Below are 23896 nucleotides of genomic sequence, written 5' to 3' on the forward strand. Positions count from 1 at the left end.
GCATGGGCATGGCAGGGTCTCCAGACACTCATCAGGAGCTCAGAGGAGGGGACAGTGGGCAGGGCTGGTGCTGGGATGTGGGGTGAAAGGAGCTGAGCTTTTACTTCCAGTGGGCGAGAGGAGCTAGCTTCCCTTATACTGCTCTGGGAAAGTCTTTGTGCAGGCAGCACAGTGTGGCAAGGAGTGAAAGTTGAGGTGCTTCCTCCTGGATGCTCCTCAGAGTGGTGAGGATTTCAGCAATAATTATGTAACATGGAGCCCTCAGGAGGTGCTGTGGGGCAGGTGCATGTTGAGATGGGGAAGCATGCTCAGGGTTTCCAGGCCACACACCCAGGGTGACAAACCAAGGCAGCATGGGAGCTGGGAGTGAATGGCCAAGCATAGTCGAGTAGTAACAGAGCTGTACCAGCTGACAGGAGCCAGCTGTGCAGGGTCTCAGCTCAGGGAGACAGTTTTATAAGGGCAGAAAAGTCTCCACATCCCTGCCTAACCTGGCAGGAGGGGCTCTCCAAGGAGGCCACCCTGGAGAACAAGCCCCAGAGAGCCCAGATGAGGCAGCAGCAGCCGAAGAAGGTGAGGGTCCAGGGGTAGGGAAGGTCCCAGGAGTCAGAGGACAGGAGAGCCTCCCTTCCTTCCAGAACATTCCACACCCAGAGAGCAGGGTGCCTTCCTCCAGCCTTTCCCTGCTGTGCTGGAGATGCCTCCATCAGAGAGGCCAGAGCAAGACCCTGGAAGGGCTGCACACAGAGCACATATGGGCTAGAGCTGGAGACAGGCACAGCATCATGTGACCCACACCAGTCATCCCCAGGGAAGCCAGGAAGGGTGGCACATGCCTGCAACCACGGCACTCTGGGAGGCTGAGGCACAAGGATCACAAGTTCGTGCCCAGTTTAGGCAATGTAATGACTTAGGAGGTCCCTGTCCCTGGGTGAACAATAAAAAAGGCTGGGGATGTAGCAAGGTGCAAAGGCCCTAGTTCCAGTCCTCAGGAGGAAATAAGAAAATCAGCACCAGGGAGGTAACTCGGGGTGTTCGGTGTCACAGGAAGCCTGGCAGGAAGATGGGAGGGAGAGAACTGGAAGGACTTAGTTCAGAGTTCCAGAGGGGGACAGGAGATGGCTGTGTGCAGGTTCAGGGGGACTTCCACGCTCTAAGTGGGAGTGGGGCTGGGTGCTCATCCTCTCCACTCCCCGACAGCACAGGGTTCCATCCCCTTCCTTGGCACGTTCCTCACTGACCTGGTGATGCTGGACACAGCAATGAAGTATTACCTGGATGTGAGTGACCCTCGGGCAGCAGCTTTGGGAACAGGATCCTGGGGCTTGGAAGGGAAGGCCCCTGTGTTGAATCCTCAGGTCCTGGCACTCGGCAACCTCACACCTGGCCCTGGGTGCTGGAGGCTCCAAGTCCATCCTGCCTAGGGGTGAAGCACCCTCCACAATGACCCCAAGTCCCTCTTTTCCAAATCCTGAAGCCGTGGAACTGCCTGGCTGCAAAGCTGCAGCAGCCCTTGACTGAGCTGGACTCAGTCTCTCCTTCAGGTGGCATCCAAGGGAGGAGAGAGAAGGTGGGGCCCCAAGGCCAGGAAGCACCTCCATGGCCAGTACTCCCTTCCTCTCTGAGGCCTCAGTTTCCCTGTCTGACACCGACTGCCATTTGGATTTACATCCCTCAGCCTCAGCTCCCCTGTGCTTCCTCTGCAGAGCCCAAACCTGCCCGGGGTCCTCGTCCTTCTCCATGCACTCCTGGTCCCAGGGGACCCTGCCATGATTCCAACAGGACCAAGGCTGGGGTGGGCTAGTCATGGCTCAGGCTTTCTCATGCGCTTTTGCTATCTGCCTTGCAGGGCAATCTTGGCAACTTGGAGAAAATACAGAAGGTAAGCAGCTGTGTCCTGCACTTCCAGGAGGGTGGGAAGGCAGAATTCAGAAACCTCCGGGCTGGACGCTCCTTGGCTTCACCCTCTGCATTGTGCTTTCTTAGGAGGGTTTTGTACACACAGAAAGATGGAAACCATCCCGATGGAGTGTGTGCACAGGAGACGGGACACGTGTACAACTGCCTGGACATGGGGCAGTTTCGGCCCACGTCCGAGAACAGCTTAGGGCTCGGGTGGGATTGAGAGGATGGGGGGACAATTAAGGGAAAGCCCCATAGACCAGCCCTGAACTCTTCCCTCCTTGCTCACGGCCCTCAGCCCATGTCCAGTGCCAGCCCTCTCAGAACCCGCCTGTTCCTCTTGCCCCAGGAAGCCAAAATTCTTCAGGAGATGCAGCTGTTCCCGGTGGCAGCGAGGAAATATAATTTTCAGTGTGAGGAAAATGTTGAGGTCTGGTTCCACTCGAGGGAGTGGCTCAGTGAGAATGAGGGGTGAGGCCAGGCGGGACTCGTGTGAAAGCCCAGGGTTGGGGGGCTCTCCCTGGCTGCCCGCTGCGGAGAGCCTGTGGCCACGGCTCCAGTGTCAGCCACAGACCCTGCTGCAAGGCGGCTGCAGAGGCAGCGGGACTCGGGCGGGCCCTGGGAGGGAGACTCCAGGTGGGGCTCCCGGTGGACTCACAGATTCCTCTCTGTCCCACAGCTACAACCTGTCCTGCCTTCTGGAGCCCCGAGCCCAGCAGGACAGCAGCACACTCAGGCGCAGGAAGACTTCGTCCTAAGTCTCAGGAACCCCTGAAGGCCCGCGCCATCAGGGCCAGACAGGCTCGGCACTCAGTGAAGCCTGGGCTCTGAGCTCCCGACAGAGCTGGCTGTCATGTCCAGCTCCACTCTGACCAGCCTGGGATCAGGGTGGGGCGTCTCACCACTGTTCCTCAAGCCCCATTGTCACCAATTTGATTGGCCCTTCCAATGCCTTTTTCTTTTTTACATATCTTATTTACTCTGTGCTTCTTTTGTTTCTCAGTGTTTTTATTCAAATTAATATAGATAAGTTATACATTGTGTTTTCCTCTTTTTGTGATTTTTTTCACTTTAGGCCATATAGTCTATAGGTCACTATAGGTCAATGGAGATCATTCCTTATGAATGTATTTCATTTTCTGCTATTAAATTTGAGTCTATCTGTCCGTCCATCTATACCACGGTCATGAAACATCTTTACAGCTTGCGGCTATTATAAAACCTGCACTGAGGCCAGGTGCATGAGCTTCTTGATCTCTTTCTTCAGGAGGTTTACTGGACCACATGTGGTGTCTGTCTGTCTCTCTCTTCTATGCTTTCTTGCATGGGTTTTAGAATCCAGCTTCCAGCTGTCTAGTGCTAGTGTCGCCCTCTCTTTGCAGTGTTCCCATATTCATGATGTTTCAGCACTGCAGATCAGTTAAATCCTCAAAGAACACAGCCCAAGCTTCCACTGCCTCAGGGTATCACCAGGGAAAAGGCATAAATGTTAATTGTGTATGCTAGGTCAAACCCTGCTCCCACTCTTTCAAAATTGGACTGAAGAAAACATTTCCAAATTTACTTTAGAGGCACAATGTACCCTGGTACCTAAGCCAGACAAGGGTGTACAGGAAAATTATAACCCAACATCCATCATAAACATATATACAGAAATTCTAAACACAATTCTAGCAAGCTAAACTTGGCAGTATATTGCCAGGGCCATTTACATGATCATGTGGAGTTTATCCCCGTGATGCCTTGATGTCTGAACACATTCAAGTCGGGAAATGTGGTGCCACACAATAACAGAATAAAGGGGCAAACACCTAAATGGTCACCTCACCTGACACAGAAGGAAAGCATGCTAACATTATGCCTCTTTTTATGATAGATGCTCTAAGCAAATCGAGTACAGAAATGTAAGACAACACAATGGAGGTCATTATCACAAGCCCACAGCTGGCATCACGCTCAGTGGTGAAAAGTTGAAAGCCTTGAATGTGGGAAACAGGACAAGGATACTCACCATCAACAATTCTTCTCAACATGGTGCTAGAAATTGAGTCAGAGCAATGAAGAAAGCAAAAGAAATAAAAGTCATCCAGACAGAAAACTGCTGAAGAGCCTTTGTCACTCTTTAGACAGGATCAAAAGCAGTTAAAACAAATGCAGTGAAGTTGCAGGACACAAACCAATATACAAAGTGACACATGCAATGCACAAAAGAAATCAAGAGAACAATCTCTTTAATGAGCCACAAAAAAGAAAATAAAAACTTGGCCCTCTCTTTTTGAGAAGGACTTGTCCTGGTTTCAGAAGCCACTGTGGCTTCAGGATGTGGACAGACCTCTCAGTGCCACACACAGGACAACCATGGTGGCAGGAAGGAAAGAAAGGAAGGAAGGAAGGAAGGGAGAGAGAGAGAGAGAGAGAAAGAGAGAAAGAAAGAAAGAAAGAAAGAAAGAAAGAAAGAAAGAAAGAAAGAAAAGAAAGAAAGAAAAGAACGAAGGAAAATACTAGGAGTCTTTCCCTACATGCTTGACTTCCAGGGGCAGGGCTTGGTCCATTTTCTGGCCCCCTCCCAGGGTGTTGGGGCCACCAGAATATTTACATCACTGAGCCAAATGCATGCTGGACTCAAGCCCTCTCTTTCTGTCCAAGCCCTGAAAGTCCAGTATAAATGCATGCCCAGCCTTGTAGGAAGTTCTCCACCCTTACAAGCTAGTGGGAAGTTTACATTGTTTTATTTGTTCTTCTTTTCAAAATTCCAGGCCTTGGACAATGAGCAGCGGCGCGTGGATGGACAGGATAAAGAAGGACCGTGACAGCAGTAATTTCCGGGGTGGCCCTCCTCCGATGTTGATATCAGAAGTAGTACTGCTGGGGCCCCTTGTCTATTCCTATGGACTGCCTCGGCCTTCCTGACCCCACCAAGGCGCATGTGTGCGCTGCGTTGGCCAATCCAGGCTCACCCGACCCCAAACCTCGCCTGGTTTTAGCACTTTGTTGTCACTGAGACACATTCCCTGACACCCACTGGAAGGAGCACAGATTTGTGGCCGACAGGGTCCTCTGTGTGGGTCCCCTGCACAGAAGTCTTCAACGGGGTTCCCGGGGCACCAGGTCTCCAGGGTGTCTACACGCACCAGCTCCCTGGCACATGCATCCTCCACGCGCCGATTTGGACTTGCAGGGGACCCCAGCCCAGAGTCCTTCCTCCCTTCAGAGGTGCCTAGCCCTGCCCTATCCCCAAGCCCTGTTCTCAGCCACCGGGCCCAGGCGCCTGCCGTTTCCGAGGGCGACATCAGCAGGCGGTCCCCGGAAGCAGGGCCAGGACAGGACGGCGATGGCCACAGGCGGAGGACGGCACGCCAGGCTGCACTGGACAAGGCGAGGGGCACTGTCATCAGGGGGCCCAGGGCCGGAGTGCCCCGCCGTCCCCGCTGCTTGGGGCTCTGCGGCTCGGTGAGGACCTCCGCCAGTCGTCGTCAAGACACTGCAGCACCCCTGGGAGGCCCGCACCCCCTGCCACTCCCCGTGGTCTCCGCGTGGCCCGCGTGCCCCCTGCTGGTCCCCGGGCGCCACTGCGTCCTCCTGGGCCCGGCTCTGGGCTCAAACTGGTGCGGCTTCCGTGCTACAGGAGCCCCAGCTCTGGGCTCGCTGGTGTCCACACTCGCGTGGCCGCGAGGCCGAAATGGCCTCCTCCGCAGGCGGGACCCGGCATCTCCTGGGTGTGGAGAACACCTTAAAATAAGATGGAATTGTATAACTCTAAGTGTGCTGTAACCCTAAAGTGTGCTGTGACTTTAAGAGTGCTGTAACCTAAGTATAATACAATCATAAGAGTGATGTGTAACCATAAAATATGAAGGTAATGAAAGTAGAACCTTAAGTGGTAGGGAACTGATAAGGGTGTAGCCTGAACTGGATGGGGCATACCCCCGAACTGGACAGGGCATACCCCAAATTGGGCAGAGTATGGCCCAAGCTGGACAGTGTGATAAGTCTGAACCAATACCACGAACGCCCAGCTAGAATAGTATAAAAGGAGCTGAAGACCCCAAGCAAGTCGACGATCCATCCCACCGACCAGTTGACCAGTCAATCTGATGATCTGACTACCGACCGAGACATCTGCACACCTGATCCCGCTGGGAGGAGCATCGGTGCCGACCAGACGAGACCAGAGGAAGAGGCAAGCGGAGAGGCGGATAGCCTAGCGCCGACTCGACGCCCTTCGTCTACGGATCGGACCCTCTGACCCTGGGGGAGGAAACGTCGTGCTCCTATTAAGGACTTGCGCAGTACAAGTACAGGGACGTGGTAATCGGGAGACTTAATATTGTGTGGTAATTGTATCGAAATGAATTAGGATAATATAAGATAAGTGTGTGAATTGCCATCTGAGTCCGAGTCCTCTTTACCCACGGTACTTGCTCGCGACACTGGGGCCCAGCCAGGCTGGGCTGGAACCACCCACGAGGCCTTGGTCCCAGCACCTCAGGGACCACGGTCACCACGTGGGCTCGGGCACCCCCTGCTGGCTGCGCAGGCTCGCTGCATGCTCTCCCCGTCGGCACTCAGGAGAGCGTGGAGCTTCCGGGGCACAGAAGCCCAGCAGAGGCAGCCCCCCTAAAGGCCGCCTCCCGGACCAGGACAGCGGGGACACTGCCACACAGAGGACCGTGTGGAAGCCAGGAGAGCGGCTCAGAGCGTGGGCGACCAGGAAGGGAGGAAGAGAGGATCAATTTCCAACAAAGCTACCAATAGCTGCCATGTGCTAGATACCATGATGTTCTACAGCAGGATGTCAAGCAAGTTCAGTACATGATGTGATGTTCACACACATGACCGTGTTAAACATGTGAGCATATGCATACTCTTAGAATTTGAGGATATTGGTCTATCATTATCCTTTAGCTAGCAGGAATCTGAACTAAGTTTAACTAAGTTTTTAAAACTCAAGCTGAACCTTGCAGGGTTTTCCACTTTTATCCTTGTAACGATATTTTCTCCCAGACTACATATAGATTTGCGTTTTAGAAAAATCAGTACCCTGAATTTTCCTGGAGAGTAGTGAACCTTTGGGTTATACCTACTTACGCTTATCTATGTGTAGAGCTTCCTTCATATTTTGATGCATCTTTTTCTCTTCACAGGAGCATTGCTATATTCCTAAGGTCAGTTCTATATTTCCAGTTTTCTGTGTCTTCCTCATCCCCATCACATTCTCATAACTGTCCTTTTTCTTTACACCGTACATATTTCCTAATCTTGGTTTCCAAACTTGTGTTCTTTATGGCCTCCAATATGAATTTCTATTCTGCCTTTACTGTTTTGGTGCTATTTATCCTTATATACATTTAAACATATCCTAGCTTTATGCTCATTAAGATAAGTCAATTTTGGTTATAAGAAACCTGCTTCATGAGAACTTTCTTTTAATACCTGTACTTTAGCTAATGAGGCAGATCTTCAGATTTTTGTTTGCTTCTTGAAGTATGATTTAAACTTGATATCACTCACCCTTTTTAGGCATACAGTCTTGTGAATTTTGACACATGTATGCAGCCCTTAAACACTATCACAAATACATATATTACACATTTCAATTAGTCCTTACTAGATCTTAACCCTTTACCCTTAGCTCTAGTGACCACGTATCTGATTTGTCTATATCATTTTATAGTTTCTTCCAGAATATGATATAAGGTGCTACTTTTGAGTCTGAGTTTCTCATATAGCACAATGCCATCAAGAGTTACAATTTTGTTGCATATGTCAATAGTTTGCTTCTTTTCCGCAGGGATATTCAGAGTGAAAAACATCAATGAAGAGTACATAGGAAACCAGTAGATTAAAAAAAAGGGGGAGGGTAATGCTTAAGTTTCATGAGATATATTTCAAGAAAGCTTGGTTTCTGATGGAGAATAGAGAAGAAAGGGGTTTAATGACACAAAAATTAGCAACCAAGGGATTGTGGAGAAAACACTACTGTTACATTAGGATTCCACAGAACAAGAAGTGAAGAAAACACCACTGGAGACAGCCCCCAATTCAGAGCAGTATGAAAGGGCTTGAAAGGAGGGTTAGCCCTGCATGGTTAACATATTTACAGCAGGATCATAATTTAGAAGTCTTGCTGCCAGGTGGCTTAAACCATCGATGGTACATGTACGACTGTCCCATCAGGTGGTTTTTTATTAATTGTACTGGTAAAAATATCAATGAAAGTGATTAGATCTGTTTGTATCACCAGTGGTACAAGCTGCCTAATGGGACAGTCGTGCATGTACCACTGGTGGTTCAAGCTGATGGTAACATGTTAAACTCCAAGGTTGACAGCTGGCAGTGCTGGCCGACTCCTAGAGTAGTTTGCTTCTTTTTGTCTTTAGTAGTATTCTTTTGTGAATATATCACAATTTGCTCATCTATTCATCACCTGGTGGACATTTTGGTTCTTTCTAGTTTTTAGGGATTCTGACTAAAGCAATTACAAACATTCAGGTACACATTCATGTATTTATTTCTCCTAGTTAAAAAGAACTAGGTAGCATTTCTAGGTTGTATCACAAGTGCAGATTTGATTTTATAAGAAGCTACCAAACTGTTTTAAAGTGGCTGGATCATTTCACTTTCACAGCTACAATATTCCTGCTGCTCTGCATGCTTGTCAGTGCTTGGTACTTTCAGTTTATTTTTTTTTGTTGTTGTTATTATTATTATTATTATTGTTATTATTACTATTATTTCTTTCTCATTTGGGTTTTTGAGCCAGGGCCTCCCTTTGTAGTTTAGGCTGGGCCTGAACTCACTATGTAGCCCAGGCTGGCCTCAAAATCCCAGTGATCCTCCTGCCTCAGCCTACCAAGTGCTGGGATCACAGGCATGCACCACTATGCCCAGCTTCAGTTTATTTTTAATTATTATCCATTCTAATGTGTGTTGCAGTGCTTTTGTTTATTTTGCAGTCCTAGGATTGAGCTAGGGGCTTTTTGCATGGTAGCTCTCGATGCGGTTTTAACTTATGTTTACCTAAGGACTCCTGATGCATGGAGGTTGGTACCATACATCTTTCCAAGTGCTTCATGTGCTTGCTTACTGTTCATCTTTTTATTTATTTATTTATTTTTGTGGTACTTAGGCTCAAATTCAGGACCTTGCAATTGCAAAGCAGGCATGGTGTCAGGGAGCTAAATCCCCAGCCCTGTTCATCTCTTTTTTATGAAGTATCTTTTCAAATACTTTTAGTATAGATTTATTCAAATGTCTTATTAAGTTTTGAAAATGTATTATGTAAATGAACATATCAGAAAAATATTTGGGAATATTTTCTCTTGATCTAAGGATTGTCTTTTCATTTCTTTTGTTGTTGTTCTTAAATTCTTTTATTGGTACATTGTAGGTATACAACACAATTACATTTCTCATTGGGAATTGTACCTTTACATAATGCATCTTGGTTCTTATTTTTTCCCCATTCCCAGCCCTCCCTTCACCCCCTCCACCCTTCCCTATTTACAAAGACTTTATTTCCATTTTTTCCATTTCTCAGCATTTTTCCTTTCCCTTCTTTCCTTTCCCCTGCTCCTTCCACTTCCCCTACCCCTTTGGACCTTTTATTCCTATTTTGCATTATCGATTATTCATTCTAATCATTGGTACATTTTAGGTATACAATATAATGACATTCATCATTGGAAATTTGCACCTTTACATAATCTCTCTTGGTTCTTATTTTACACCCTTGCCCAGCCCTCCCTTCAACCCCTCCATTTCTATTTACAAAGATTTTGTTCCTATTTTTCCATTCTCTCATATTAATCCCATTCCCTTCTATCCTTTCCCCTACCCCTCCCACTTCCTTCCCCTTTGCCCCTTTTTTCCTACTTCACATTACCTATTATACATTTAGTCCTTATTTCCACTTTCAGTTTCTCACACCACAGAAGCTATTCAGTATTTACACATGTGTGTCCTATTTATTTCACTTAAGAGTATTGCCTCAATGTGCATCCACTTAGCTATAAATGTCTCTAATTTCTTATTTTTTATGGCTGAGTGGTACTCCATTTTATTTAAAAACCCCACATTTTCTTTATGCAGTCTCCAGTTGATGGGCATTTGGGCTGTTTCCAAGTTTTAGCTATCACAAACTGTGCTGCTATGAACATGGGTGCACATATATCACTGTGGAATGATTCTTTTAATTCTTTGGGGAAGATTCCCAGCAGTGGAATAGAGGGGTCAAATGGGACTTCCAGTCCTCGTTCTCTGAGGTATATCCATAGAGATTTCCACAGTGGTTGCACCAGTCTACACTCCCACCAGCAATGGAACAGGGGTCCTCTTTCCCCACAGCCCCACCAGCATTTGTTATTGGTTGATTTCATGATAGCAGCCATTCCTTCTGGAGTGAGGTGGAATTTCACTGTTGTTTTCATTTGTGTCTCTCGAATGACCAGTGATGTTGAACATTTTTTCATGTATTTATTTGCTATTTCTACTTCTTTGTCTGAGAAATGTCTGTTCATTTCGGATGCCCATTTTTGGATTGGGTCTTTAAATTTGGGAGGTCTGATCTTTTTAAGTACTTTATAGATTCGAGATAGTAGACCTTTGTTTGAGGAAGAGCAGGTGAAGATATTTTCCCACATTGTGGGTTGTCTCTTAACACTGCTGGTGGTTTCTCTTTCTGTGCAGAAGCTTTTCAATAAGAAGAGATTCCACTTGTTGTTCATGCTAGTTCATGGACAACTGAAGTTTTGTTCATAAAATCTTTTCCTACACCGATGTCTTCAAGAGTTCTACCTAAACTCTGTTCCAACTGGTTCAGAGTTTCTATTTTAATATTTAGATCTTTAATCCATTTTGATTTTAGTTTAGTGCATGGTGAGAGATGTAGGTCTAGTTTTAATCTTTGGGAAGTTGAAGCCCAATTTTTATGGCACCATTTATTAAAGAGGCTATCTTTCCTCCAGTGAGGATATTTGGTTTCATTGTCAAAGATGAGGTGGCTGAGTGTGTCTGAAATTGTTTTGGTATCTTCTAATCTGTTCCACTGGTCCTCAGGTCTGTTTCTTTGCCAGTACCATGCTGTTTTTATCACAGTAGCTTTGTACTAGAGTTGCAGGTTGGGGATTGTGATATCACCTGCCATGTCTCTGTTACCTAGAATTGCTTTTGCTATTCTGGGTCTCTTCCTGTTCCAAATGAATTTGTGGATTTTCTCAATGTCCATGAAGTATGCTGCTGGGATGTCAATTGGAATTGCATTAAATCTATATAGCAGTTTTGGAAGTATGGCCATTTTCACTATATTAATCCTTCCTACCCAGGTGCAGGGGATGTCTGTCCATTTTCTGATATCATCTTCAATCTCTCTTTTCAGAGTGCCATAGATTTCAGAGAAGAGTTCTTTGATTTCTTTTGTTAGGTTCATTCCTAGGTATTTCAGTTTTATGGATGCTATTGTGAAAGGAATTATTTGCCCTATTTCTCTCTCAGTGAGTCTGTCATTTGTGTAGAGGAAAGCTATTGATTTTTGTGTGTTGATCTTGTAACCAGCTACTTGACTGAATTTGGTTATTAAGTCTAGAAGACTTTTGGTGGAGTTCTTGGGCTCTTCTATATAGAGTATCATGTCATCTGCAAATAATGACAATTTGACTTCTTCATTTCCTATCTTTATTCCTTTTATTTCTTTCTCTTGTCTAATTGCTGTGGCTAATGTTTCCAGAACTATATTGAACAAGAGTGGTGATAGTGGACATCCTTGTCTTTTTCCTGATTTTAGTGTGAAGGATCTCAGTTTTTGACCATTTAGTATGGTATTGGCTGTTGATATTTCATAGATGGCTTCTACCAGTTTGAGGTAGAGACAGTCTATTCCAATTTTTTGTAGGGTTTTTATCAGAAATGCATGTTGGATTTTGTCAAATGCTTTTTCTGCATCTGTGAGACAATCACATGGTTTTTGTCCTTGGCTCTATTGATATAGTGTATTACATTGATTTATTTGTGTATATTGAACTATCCCTGCATCCCTGGGATGAATCCTACTTGATCAGGGTGTACGATCTTCTTGATGATCCTCTGCATTCTGTTTGCCAGTATCTTATTAAGGATTTTTGCATTTATGTTCATTAGTGAGATTGGCCTATAGTTCTCCTTTTCAGTTGGGTCTTTCTCTCCTTTGGAGATCAAGGTAATGCTTGCTTCCAGGAATGAATTTGGGAGTATTGCTTCCCTTTCAATTTCATTGAAGAGTTTAAACAGTAGTGGCAGCAGTTTCTCTCTAAATATCTTGTAGAATTCAGCAGTGAAGCCTTCAGGGCCCGTGCTTTTCTTAGTTGATAAGTTTTTAATTACATTTTCAATTTCATTGGTTGATATTGGGTTGTTCAGAATTTTTAGGTCTTCTTCGTTCAACTTTGGTAATTCATATGTATCTAGGAATCTGTCCATTTCTTCTGTGTTGTCCATCTTATTGGTGTATAGGTTCTGGAAAGTAGGTATTGATGATTCTCTGGATTTCTGCTGGGTCTGTAGTAATTTCACCCTTTTCATGCCTAATTGCATGGATTTGGGCCTTTTCTTTCCTTTTCCTGATAAGGTTGGCTAAGGGTTTGTCAATTTTGTTGATTCTTTTGAAGAACCAACTCTTGGCTTCATTGATTTTTTGTATCATTCTCTTAGTCTCCATTGCATTGATTTCTCCTCTGATCTTTATAATTTCCTCCCTTGTATGAGCTCTGGGGTTGTTCTGCTCTTCTTTTTCTATAAGCTTGAGGTTCAACATCAGGTTGTTTAATTGGGTTCGTTCTGTTTTCTTAATATGCCTATTCACTGCTATGAATTTCCCTCATAAGATTGCTTTCATTGTGTCCCATACATTCCAATATGTTATATTGTCATTGTCATTTAGTTGAAGGAACTGTCTGATTTCTTCTTTAATTTCCTCTGTGACCCATTGGTTATTCAGAAGTCTGTTGTTCAATTTCCACATGTTTATGAAATGTTTCCAGTTTCTTTTGCTATGGGTCTCGAATTTCATCGCACTATGGTCTGATAATATACAGGGGATAACTTCAATTTCTTTGCACTTACTTAAACATGTTCTATGTGTGAGTATGTGGTCTATTTTTGGGAAGGACCCATATACAGCTGAGAAGAATGTGTTCTGATTTTGTGGGGTGGAAGACTCTGTAAACATCTGTTAAGTTCATTTGTTCAAGAGTTCGATTGAGTTCTAGTATTTCATTACTTATTTTTTGTCTAGTTGATCTATCTATTTGTGACAGTGGGGTGTTCAGGTCCCCCAGTACAATTGTATTAGTGCATATATGGCTTTTCATGTCCGTTAGTATCTGTTTTATATAGTTGGACACACGAGTGTTTGGTGCATAGATATTTATGATTGTCATCTCTTCCTCTTGGATTCTTCCCTTTACAAGGATGTGTTGTCCTTCTTCATCTCTCTTAATCAGTGTTGGTTTGAAATCTACTTGGTCTGCAAAGAGGATAGCTACTCCTGCTTTTTTTCAGGTTCCTGTTGCATGGAGTATTGTTTTCCACCCTTTAACTTTCAGTCTATGAGTATTTTTTTAGTTCAGTGTGTTTCTTGTATGGAGCATATTGTTGGATTTTGCTTCTTGACCCATTCTGCCAGTCTATTTCTTTTGATTGGTGAATTGAGACCATTAACATTTATGGTATAACTGATACATATTGAATTGTCATTGCCATGACTTTTTCCCGTTGTTGAGTTCTCCCCCTTTACATTTAATTTCTTGTCATGCCAGAAGGGTTAATTCTGCTTTGCTTCCTGGGGTTGTGATCCTCAATGTCTGTTCCTAGGATATTGTGTAAAATTCTTTGGAGTGCTGGTTTGGTATTCATGAAGTTCCCAAGGTGCTCTTTGTCATGATAGTATCTTATTTTTCCATCAATTTTGAAAGATAGTTTTGCAGGCTACAGCAATCTGGTTTGAAGGCTGTTTTCTTTTAGGGCTTGGAATATGTCACTCCAAGCTCTTTTTGCCTTGATGGTTTGTGTTGAGAAGTCTGCTGTGATTCTGATGGGCTTTCTTTTGTATGTGATTTGTTTCTTTTCTCTAACTGCTTGTAGAATTTTGTTCTTCTGTTGGGTTTCTGGAATCCTATTATATGCCTATGTGTAGATTTTTTTTTGATCAAGGCTAGCTGGCGTCCTATATGCCTCACTTATCTGTATGTCAAGCTCTTTTCCCCTGCTTGAGAAGTTTTCTGCCATTACTTCTGTGAAGAGTTTTTTTATGTCATCTGCTCTCTCTCCTGTTTCTTCATTGAGTCCAATCAGTCTTATGTGATTCTTCTTTGCATCATCTAGCAGCTGCTGGATTGATTTCTCATGTTCCCTTATAATTTTGAAGCAATTTTTCTTCTCCTGGTCACTAATTGCAATCTTATCTTCTATATCTGAATTTCTGTCCTCACATTGGTTCATTCTGCTGTGTAGACTTTCAATGGAGTTTTTCATGTTCTGGAAATCTATTTGCATCTGTTTTATGGATTCCATTTTTTTCCTATGTTGGGATTCCATCATGTTCCTCAGCTCCTGTCTAGATTTATTAATCATGTCTTGCACTAGGAGCACAATTTTTCCTGTTATCTGAGAAATTATTTGTTATTTCATTTTTTCCAGATCCCCTTTTGTTGCCAGTTCAGTGGGTCCAGGTGGTTGAGTATCAGAGTGTTCCCTCTCATTTCCCTTTGGGGTTGCTGTAGGTGATCTGGACGCCTGGTTTTGAGACTTATTTATGTGTTTTCTCATTTCTACTGGAGAGGGGCTCTTGGCGCCTGCATGGATTACCTCCTCTGAGCTGGGAGAGGTGGGACAGGGGCTGAGAGCAGCAGTAGGAATGGTGGCCCAAAAGCCCTTTCCTCTGGGCTTTGAGCAGCGGGAGGGATGGTGGCTGTGAATCCCCTTCCTCTGGGCCAGGAACAGTGGGATGGCGGCTCAGAAGCCCCTACCTCTGAGCCACGAGCCGCAGGACTCAGTACCATGGTCTGGCAGTCTGGTGTCCTCTGTGTCTTTGTAGTGTGGAACCAGGTGGCTGCCTGTCTGCAAGGGGGTGGTTTGGCATGTTCCACATGATTCACAACCTCAGTACAGCCGTCTTTTCATTTCTTAATAGTACCTTTCCCCAAACTATAAATTACAAATTTTGATGATGGTATATTCATGATTAATTGCTTTTTTATTTTTAAATGTATTACTTTCTATTTATTAAGTCTTTATTAAGTCTTTTTCTTAAGCTCTACTTTATCTGATATCAATATAGCCAATACACTGTTTCAAAGTATATTTATGATATATTTTTTCTCTTTGGGGCTTCTCTTTCTACATTTCTATTTCTATTTTTTTCTATTTCCCTTTGCACTCAAAGTTCATCTCTTTTAAAAAGAATTTGACTTGACACTGCTCTTTTATCCTGTCTGATAATCTCCTTAACTGAATGCTACATCTTTTAAATTCAGTGGAATTACCTATATGGTTAGTTTTCAGTTTTCCATTTTGTTACGTGTTGTTTCTTTGTCATATTTGTTCTTTTTCTCCTTTTCCTCCATTTCTCCCTTACTCTGAACTGCTATTACGTCACTTTGGGTATAAGAACTTTATCTTTTTTAATTTTTGTGTTATTGATGTCATCAATTTTCCTTCCATGTGTATTTTAATAAAAACTTCTCTGTTATTATTTTTACTTTAAGTTTCAGGTTGACAAACATATTCTTTTTTTTTTGTACCGGGGATCAAACTCCGGACCGTGCCCTTCCAAGGCAGGCAGTGGAACCATCAGGCTAAATCCCCAGCCCAGACAAATATATTCTGTAATAGGGAAGTTAGTAGTAGACTCCTGAGGCCCAGAAAAGTCACCCTCCCTACAAGCTGCCTTCCACACCAGGACAACACTTATTTATTTTCAAAACTCACTTATTTATTGCAAAGTGCCAACACTGCAATTAAACCTGAGTACTGAGGTGTTAGTTTAAAGAAAATCAACACTTATGTGATCCTCAGCTGCCAGGGTGACTTGGCTCATGTGGCAAAGGAGAGGGTTCAGGGAGCCCATGGGAATGTGCACCACAGGTTTGCCACACATGGTCTAGAGGACCTCATACAACTCACGTTGCTGCAGGGAGTGGCATGGCCTGCTTGCTAATGTGGCATGAGAGTATTCAAGCCACATTTCACCTCAACAGAAAATTTAAATATATATCCACACACATATGGCCCAGCATTCTCTAGCTATGTTCAATCACGGTCCCCTCTGCCATAAGACTTCCACTGGAGCCTAGAGACCTCACTACAGAGCATCAGAAATGCATTCTGCATCTCAGATCAAACTTGCTCAATGTTTGAGAAGTAGTTTGTGCCTTTTACAAGAGCCTTAACCCCTGTTTAGGATCAGTATCTGAGATTGCTACTGAGCCATTTCTGGAAATATGTATCTCCCTCACCCTACTCACTTACCCTGCAGTATGGCATGCACTGTCCATCAGAGAAAGGTCCAAGGCTTGAACAGTTAGCTCATCCAGCACTGTCATTCCCTCATGAAGATGCTAGTTGAACATAAGTGCCAGCTCTGTTTCTGGATGGTGGCTCAGTATACTTCTCAAAGCTTCTCCTACTGACGTGTTCTAAGCCATATTCACTTGCAAGGTTTTTGGCAACTACAAAACATTAAACATTAACCTTGTTTAATTTCACATATTCATCGGTAAACCTTACTTTCAGGTTCTGGTTAATGACATCAACAACAAACTATTCTCCATATTCTTCAAACAAATTTTACAGATAAAACTGCCCCATTTTTCTGAATTAACAATTGTCAAAGATCAGTTCTTATTACTACTTCAGGTTTGTGGTTGGTGGATCTGGTAATGAGCCAACTCTGTGTGTGTGTGTGTGTGTGTGTGTGTGTGTGTGTGTGTGCATGTGGCTCTGTGTTTGTTTTACAACCAAATCAATGTTTAAGTGCCTTTCCTGATTCATGTGGGGGCAAAATTCTTCACAGAACTGTGCTAATACCATGTGTACTCTCAAATATGTGTGCCATGTATTTGGTACTATGTGAAAAAACAACAGTGAAATAACCTGTTTCAGTGGTTACCACTCTTGACTGTCTGTTTACAGATTCCACACTGCACTTGGGGTAGGGTACCCTATACAGTTAATCATTTAGGAAATAATTTTTCATACCTAATATGATAACAGTGATTTATAGCTCATAGGCAACTTTTCTTCAGTGAACTTTTTTGATATTTTCAACAATGAAATGAGAAATCAGATAGTTGTGTCTATATTTACTCCTTTGCTCTAGATATCAATATTCTAAAGTTATGGGGAAATATCATCATCTCTTGACATGAAAATGACTCTTTTGTTATGTTAAGAAGTTTAAATTGTCAGACTTTACACCTGAAGAGCTGGAAATACTTTGTGTTTCCCCTTCAGTCTCTATGCAGTCATGGAAGTCTATTATTTTTCTCTGAAGTATGTCCTGTATCTCTTCTTTTCATTTTCTTCTTATTGTGACCAACTACTGTTCATTTTGTGCTCATGACATCTTGAAATACAACAACCAATTTTTGCAACAATTTTCTTAACAACAAAAACTACAGTTCAAGTTATACAAAATGCAAACATTACAGGAGTAAAGTATACTGATTGCCTTTTCAACAATGATTAAGATTACTGATTTGCACTTCAAAATTCTTCTTCAGTTACTGAGGATTGAACCCAGGACCTTGCGCATGCTAGTCAAGTGCTTGACCACTGAGCAACACTCCACCTGTTCTTAAATTTCATTTATTTTTGGTAACAGGGATTGAATTTGGGACCCTGCACTTTCAAGCCATGTGGCAGCACCACTGAGCAGAATCCTACACCCTTTAAAATTTATTTATAAGACAAAGTCTCACTAAATTGCCTGGGATGGTCCCAAATGTGTAATCCTCCTGCATCAGCCTCTTGAGCCACTGGGATTACAAGTATCTGTCACCACCCATGGCTGGTTTGTACTTTTTCAACTATGGTCATGCACCATTAACTATGGGATATGTTCTTAGAAATCCATCGCTCAGTACTGGTGTCTAGATTGTCCATGATACAACTAGATAACATCAAGAACCACCACTGTGTGCATGGTCTGGCATTGAGAGAAGTGTCACTCAGTGTATGACTCTATTAATGTAGGAGTGTATATTTATAAAACATTTAATACATTTTAAACTGATGTACTAGTTTAAGATATTGTTCAAAGTAAATTTTATAGTATCTTTTTAAGATATTTTACTATAATTATAAATGATAATAGTTTGTCATTTTTTCTTCTATTAGTAAGGTTTTGATATCATAGTAAATTTAAAATGGATCATATAAAGAGTAGTGGCACTAGTTCTCTAAATGTCTTGTAGAATTCTCCAGTGAAAACATCAGGGCCTGGGCTGCTCTTAGTTGGTAAGATTTTTATTACATTTTATATTTCATTGATTGATATTGTGTTGTTTAGAATTTTTAGGTCATCTTCATTCAACTTCAGTAATGCATATGTATCCAGGAATCTGCCCATTTCTTCTGTGTTTTCCACCTTATTGGTGTATATGTTCTCGAAGTTGGTGTTGATTACCCTCTAGATTTTTGCTGGGTCCAATGTAATTTCATCCTTTTCACTTCCAATTTCATGGATTTGAGCCTTTTCTTTTTCTGATAAGGTTGGCTAAGTGTTTGTCAATTTTGTTTACTCTTTCAAAGAACCAAGTCTTTGCTTCATTGATTTTTTGTATCATTCTCTTTGTCTCCATTGTCTTGATTTCTGCACTGATCTTTATAATTTCCTCCCTTGTATGAGCTTTGGGGTTGTCCTGCTCTTCTTTTTTAGGAGTTTGAGGTTCAGCATCAGGTTGTTTAATTGAGCTCACTCTCTTTTCCAAATGTGAGTATTAACTGCTTTGAATTTCCCTCATAAGACTGCTTTCATTGTGTCCCATAGATTCCAATAGTTTTATTGTCATTGTCATTTAATTGTAGCAACTGTCTGATTTCTTCTTTAATTTCCTCTGTGACACATTTGTTCTTTAGATATGTGTTGTCCCATTTCCAGGTTTTTATGAAATTCTTGCAATTTCTTTTGCAATTGATCTTCAATTTCATTGCACTATGATCTGTTAATATACAGGGGATCACTTCAATTCCTTTGCACTTGCTTACACATGTTCTATGACACAGCATGTGGTCTATTTTGGAGAAAAAAACATGTGCAGCTGAAAAGAATGTGCATTCTGATTTTCTGGGGTGGAACACTCTGTAAATGTCTGTTAAATTCATTTGTTCAAGAGTTTGATTGCCTTCTATTATTTCATTACTTATTTTTTATCTAGTTGATCTGTGACAGTGGGGTATTGAGGTCCCCCACTACTATTGTATTAGTGTATATATGAGTTTTCATGTTGATTAGTATTTGTTTTATATAGTTGGGTGCACTAATGTTTGGTGCATATATATTTGTGATTATCATGACTTCCTGCTGGATTGTTCCTTTTACAAGGATGTAGTGTCCTTCTTTGTCTCTCTTAATCAGTGTTGACTTGAAATCCACTTCATCTTCAAAGAGGATAGCTACTCTTGCTTTTTTTCAGGTTCCCATCACATTGAGTATTATTTTCCTCCCTTTAACTTTCAATCTATGAGCTTGTTTTTGAATTAAGTGTATTTCTTGAATGCAGCATATTGTTGGATCTTGCTTCTTGACCCATTCTGCCAGTCTATTTCTTTCCTTTGGTAAATTGAGACCATTAACATTGATGGTTATAACTGATACATACTGACTTATCTTTGTCATGACTTTTTTTGTTGGATTCTCCCCTTTTACATTTAATTTCTTGTCATGCCTGATGGATTCATTCTGCTGTGCTTCCTGGGGTTGTGATTCTCACTGTCTGTTCCTAGGATATTGTCTAAAATATTTTGGCATGCTGGGTTTGTATTCATGAAGTTCCTAAGGTGCTTTTTGTCATGAAAGTATCTTATTTCTCTATCCTTTTTGAAAGATAGTTTTGCAGGGTACATCAATCTGGGTTGGAGGCTGTTTTCTTTTAGGGCTTAGAATATTTCACTCCAAGCTCTTCTTACCTTGAGGGTTTGCATTGAGAAAGCTGCTGTGATTCTGATGGGCTTTCCTGTGATTTTTTTCTTTTCTTTAACTGCTTTTAGAACTTTGTTCTTTTGATGTGTTTCCGGAATCTTAATGATTATATATATGCCTATGTGTAGATTTTTTTTATCATGTCTAGTTGGAGTCCTATATGCCTCACTTCTCTGTATGCCAAGTTCTTTCCCCCTGCGTGGGACGTTTTCTGCCATCACTTCTGTGAACAGTTTTTTTATGTCATCTGCCCACTCTCCTATTTCATTGACTCTTATCAGACTTATGTTATTCTTCTTTGCATCATCTACCAGATGCTGGATGGATTTCTCATGGTCCCTTAGTATTTTATTTTATTTTTTTTGCTTAAATTCTTTTATTAGTACATTTTAGGTATACAATACATTTACATTTATCTTTGGGTGCTTGTACCTGTACATGATGTATCTTGGTTCTTATTTTTTCCCCATTACCTGTGCACCCTTCACCCCTCCACCCTTCCCTATTTACATACTTTGTTTCCATTTTTTTTCTTTTCTCATAATTTTTCCTTTTCATTCTTTCCTTTCCCTATTTCCTCCCACCACCCCTACCCCTTTGGACCTTTTCCTATTTCAAAGTAAAATTATTAGTTATTAATCCTTTTAGTCCTTATTTACTCTGTCAGTTTCTCGCACTAGAGAAATTATTCAGTATTTACACATGTGTCTTATTTATTTCACTTAAGAGTATGGCCTCAATATGCATCCATTTAGCTATTAATATCTCTGGTTTCTCATTCTTTATGGCTGAGTAGTACTCCATTTTATAAAAAAAAACACCACATCTTCTTTATCCAGTTTCCAGTTGATGGGCACTTGGGCTGTTTCCAAGCTTTAGCTATAACAAACTGTGCTGCAATAAACATGGGTACACATATATCTCTGTGGTATGATACTTTTCATTCTTTTGGGAAAATACCCAGCAGAGGAATAGCTGGGTCAAATGGGACCTCCAGCCCTAGTTCTTTGAGGTATCTCCACACTGATTTCCATAGTGGTTGCACCAGTCTGCACTCCCACCAACAATGGAGAAGGGTTCCTTTCTCTCCACACCCCTGCCAGCATTTGTTATTGGTTGATTTCTTGATAGCAGCCATTCTTTGTGGGGTGAGGTGGAATCTCAGTGTTGTTTTCATCTGCATCTCTCAAATGACCAGTGATGTTAAACATTTTTTCATATGTTTATTTGCTGCTTTTACTTCTTTGTCTGAGAAATGTCTGTCCCTTACTATTTTAAAGAAATTTTTCTTTTCCTGGTCACTAATTGCAATCTTATCTTCTATATCTGAAATTCTGTCCTCACATTGGCTCATTCTGCTGCATAAAATTTCAATGGAATTTTTAATCTCCTGGAAATCTGTTTGCATCTTTTTTGTTTTCCATTTTTCCCTATGTTGGGATTCCATCATGTTACTCAGTTCCTGTATTTTTTTATCTTTATCCACTCTAGATTTATTAATCATGTCTTGCTCTATGAGCACAATCTCTGCTGTTATCTGAGAAATTACTTCTGATTTCATTTTTTCCAGATCCTCTTTTGTTGCCAGTTCAGGGAGCCCAGGTGGTTGAGTATCAGATTGTTCCATCCCATTTTCCTTTGAGGTTGTCTTAAGTGATCTGGAAATCTGGTTTTGTGACTTGTTCACTTGTCTTCTCATTTCAACAGATGTAACCTGCAGTGCCTTTGTTGAGGCAACTTTTTGCTCACCTAGTAGTCTTCAATTCTGAGCAAGCCACCAAGCAGCATTTTCTCTGCTGCTCACCAGAACACTAATTCCTGGGTTCAGAATGGGGGTCTTCTTGATCCCTGAGCTGACCTGTTGTCTGAGCAGGCTTCTGGCTGGGGCCTGTGCACACTTGGGATTGTATCTAGGTGTACCTGTAGCTAGGGTACCTTTGTACCTATTGTCTGGTAGAGACTTTGGCTGGGGGCTGTGCACCCTGTTCCCTGTTGTGTGAGCAAGCTTCTAGCTAGGGTCTCACACACTTACCAATGATATCAGGGTGAACCTCTGTCTGTTGCTTGTGTACATTTTCAGCTCTTTTCCAGGTGGGCCCTTGGCTTGGGCCAGTATGCCTGAGCTTCTGGGGTTGGGGCAGAGCCCTGGCTGGGATTTGCTTGCAGCCATGCTGCTCTGGTCCACACCACTACTCCCCCAACTTAGGTGATCTGGTGTGTCTTTATTGCAGGGATTTTCTTCACTTTTCCAGTGGTGTTCAATTTTCATCAAGGAGACTCAGAGAGGCCCTCTTTCTGTTGTTCACTTCTGCTCTATCTTCTGGAGCTCAGAACAATGTCCTTCATGACCCTGCAACTCTGCAGTGTGTATCTAGGTAATGGCTTGGCACGGCCTCAGTGAGGGTGGTGATGGTGCCCACCTGGCTCACCTCCATGGTGCTCGGGGGATACAGCAGGCTAAGAAGCTCACCTCCTCTGTGCTGGGGCAATAACAAACTTAATTAAAAGAAAAGAAGTCAGTGAAAGTGCATGACACAAAGTGCAGTTACTTCTCAGACAAAGCAACTACAACTGCCATGGTGTGTAAGTGAATAGTGTGACAGGAAGTAAAACAGTAATCACTCGAGGATCTGCCTCTTTGCATTACAGATTTCTAGAGTACATCTCTATGAAGCTTCTATTGTGAATGTCAGTATGGTTTAGGAGTGCCATACAGTTATGGTCTAAATAAAAGGCTTGGAGACCTATGAACATTTTCCTAAGAACAACTTTAGGTTAGAACCCAAACACACTTTATGGAGTGGTTCTGGAGATATGACTGAACTTTTCATGAAAACATTTTGTTTTGTGTATTCTCTTCCATCAAAGTCAATGAAAATGGAAGACAGACATAAAATGCAGTTACTTCACAGAGAGAGAGCAGCTAGAACTGCCACTGTGTGGAAATAAACTTCATTGCAGGAGTGAAGTAAAGCAGTCATACCTCAAGTATCTGCATCTCTGCATTATACATTTGGACAGTGCACCTGTATGAGGCATCTATTGTGAGGGTTAGTTTGGTCTAGAAAGTGCTGTGCAGCTCTGGTGCAAAGAAAGGGTTCAGATACCTGTAAACAATTTCCTAAGAAGAATTTTAGGTTAGAAACCAAACACACTTTTCAGCATGGTTCTGTATTTTGAACTGAAGTTTTCACTCAAACACTCTGTCTGGTGTTTTCTCCTTCATTGAAGTCAATGGAAATGGATGACATAAAATGCAATTGGGTCTCAGAGAAAGCATCTAGAACTGGCATTGTGTGGAAACCAATTGCATTCTATGAGTGAAGTAAAACAGCTATCATTTAAGTGTCTGCCTCTCTTCTTTACAGATTTGTGCAATGTATCTCCGTGAGGCTTATATTGTGAACGGCAGTTTGGGTTAAAAGTGCCATACAGTTCTGGTGTAAACTTAGGGCTTGGATATTAGTGAATTTCTTCCCAAGATGAATTTTAGGTTAGAAGTCAAAGTCACTTTTCAGAATGGTTGTGCTGTTTGAACTGAAGTTTTCACTAAAATACTTTCTCTGTTGTTTTCTCCTCCATAGATGTCAATGGAATGAATGAAATAAAGTGCAGTAAATGCTCAAAGTAGCTAGACCTGCCATTGTGTGAAAATCAACTCCACTGCAGGAGTAAAATAAAACAGTGATCATTCCATTACTTGCTTCACTGTATTACAGATTTGTACAGTGCACCTCTTTGAAGTTTCTATTTTGAATGGCAGTATGGCCTAGAAAGTGCCATGCTGTTCTATGCAAAGAAAAAGCTTGGATTCCTGTGAAG

This window comes from Heterocephalus glaber, unplaced genomic scaffold (genome assembly GCF_053883595.1).
Source record: "Heterocephalus glaber isolate CG9 unplaced genomic scaffold, H.glaber_assembly_v1.0 deba00000281, whole genome shotgun sequence".
Classification (NCBI taxonomy): Eukaryota; Metazoa; Chordata; class Mammalia; order Rodentia; family Bathyergidae; genus Heterocephalus; species Heterocephalus glaber.